This window comes from Centroberyx gerrardi, chromosome 15 (assembly GCF_048128805.1).
Source record: "Centroberyx gerrardi isolate f3 chromosome 15, fCenGer3.hap1.cur.20231027, whole genome shotgun sequence".
In the NCBI taxonomy this organism is placed as follows: Eukaryota; Metazoa; Chordata; class Actinopteri; order Beryciformes; family Berycidae; genus Centroberyx; species Centroberyx gerrardi.
Window position 1 is genome coordinate 5498962 of NC_136011.1, and position 2699 is coordinate 5501660.

The window sequence follows — 2699 nt, forward strand, 5'->3', positions numbered from 1 at the left end:
CATTACTTGCAAAATACTGTTTGCCACAGGTCTGATTCACACACTGTTGTTCCCGCTTCTTGTCTCCTTGCCCAGGAGGCCGGAGGAGATCTCCCATCTCTTCTTCTTGTGGATTTTTTTTTTTAATTGTTGGATTGATGCCCATCTCTCTGCTCAGTGCAATATGGAGCTGCTCTGGTATGTGTGTGTGTTTTCACGCCTGACCAGAGTGCATGATTGATTTTAGGAGTGGAGATGGTAAATGGCACATAGGCACACTCAGCACCAACAGCGGACTCCTTACAAGCCCTCACACAGGACAGGACTGGGGACAGCAAAGAAACTGTTTCTGTCAACTACTGCTTGCTTCTGATGTGAGGACCTTTATTTTGAAATCCCCCCCCTTATATAGTATGGCAATTCTGAAATATCATGTTGTAATGTTTACTAGCTGCTAACCAGCTGAAAGGAAAGGCTGGTCTTTAGAACCTACTATTTGAGAATATTGTTGAGAGTAATAATAATGATATAAGCAATGATATTTAGTGTTGGCTTGATGATGCTGTATGTACATAAGGTGGGAAGATATAGGTAGGTAACATGGTGCAAATGCTGATTTGTAGTGTACTCATTGTTAAAACAAAGCTAGGGCCATGAATTTGAATCCTTCAGACAAAGAACAATCCGTTTTGCAAATGAGCACTTTTTTTTTTTCAAATGCCATTATCTTAGGACTGGTTTTTTTTCCATTATGTATTCATAATGAAAGACCACAGACCTTGCACCTGGTTGTAGAACGTTAACGCTTCAAATGGTTTGGACTGATTGCGTATTTGCAATTACGTGGGTTGTTCAAAAACATTCCAAAACAGCCTCATGCAGGTACAGTTCTTTGTCTGAAGGGTTCAGGTTTTTCTGGGTCGGGGTTACAAGTTCAGGAAAAAAAAAACCCAGACCACCAACACAACACCCCCTACTCAGAAACAGGGCATTATCCAGACACCTTTTTCTAAATATACTTCAATAGCATCACAGCTGTAGCTACTATGTTTTGTATTGAAAAAATAATTAGCTTTATGAAGAGGTTTTGTTTTTCTTTTTCTTTTGTAAATATTCTGCCTCTGTAAATACACCCAGATACCCTATTTATTATTTATTCACGTCATACGCACATTTCTCTTCTGAAGGTCATATGCAACCTGGACTTGTCTTGGGTAGGTTGACTTATGGACCCAGGGTGCATTGTGGTACCAACTTCACCTAGGTGACAAACATCTTAGATGATAATTTCCCACTTCTGTAAAAAAAAAAAAAAAAAAAAAGCACAATGTCCCGGTGAAGTCATTTGTCTCTTGGACTTGATTAATGACTTGATTTAGACGCATAGGTTATGGAATAAATGTGTGGATAAAAGTCATGTTAAATACATAGGTAAAATTGCACTGAGGAGCTGAAAACGGCTTCACAAGGAGATAGGGGTCTAACTGTTTCTCCTTCTGTAAGAGAGCTCAAAATACATGCTGATTATAAGGGTAATGTCCTTGTAAAATGAAGCAGGTTTTGTATGAAAATATGTTCAGAGTAAGCTATGTCAAGCAAATGATAGGATGTTTTTGGGATTGTTGTGGATGTGTTTGGGGAATCAGAGATCTCATAGTCTGTGCTGCCACCTAGAGGCTACTGTAAAGACCAACACAAAATACTGGACTTGCTGCTTCTTCTCTTTTCCAAGACACTGACCAAATCGACACAAAATGATGGCATTATTTGCAACAACAGCTGGATTAGGTATTTCCTCTTTTGGCGGATGGACCTCCTACTGCGTTCCTCTGTGGTCTCAAAGAGGGAGCGACTAGCAGTTCAGATACGCACTCCAAGTGGTATTGTTAATATCGTAGAAGTAGTTAAAGATGCAATATAACGCATCAGGACTTTTTATCCCAGCTGGAATATTTTAAAGCTGGGGTTTTAACATTATTTTTATCCAGAAGTTATTTGTATTTTGTAATGCATACTGTTTAGATTTGTCCAAATATGGTAGGTTTGTGGTACATAAATGTTCCTACTAGTTTTTAGAGCGTGTACAATGTTGTTTGTGAAGCCCATAGGGGATTTTATTCCACTCTGGAGTCAAGGCATGCCAGCCAGCAAAGCACCTTGCATCTCTGTCACACTATTCCTCAGTGCTCAATGATGAATAACCACACCACTGCAAACATGAACATTTATCTGTCAAAGCCTGTTTATTTTCAGACGGTATCCATCAAAATGTCAGTTTTTCCTCTAGACAGGTTTATTATAAATGAAAGTGCCCGACCCATTTTTCTCACTGAGGGAAACCAATTGTTAAAACGGACTAAATTTGATTTGTTTCTTGTACATTGTTAATTTATTGACCAATAGTACAAAATGTCAACGACACAAGTTGCTCTGATGAGAGATATTTGTCTTTAGAATGTACAAAGTATTATTGTTGCTCTTGTTTATATATCATATTGTATTTATTTATTTCAGAGACACAGGCAGAGCACAACTCTGCGCTATCACCGGAAAACAGGGTTTAAATGTTTTAATCATATGTAATGCAATAATTATGAGCTTACAGATGTAAATACGCCGCTTTAATGATCAAAGACAAATTTATAACAGCAGAGTTAAAAAAAAAAAGGTATTCAACTTGTAAATTACGTCTGTCAATACGTGGCATTGTAACAGCTTGT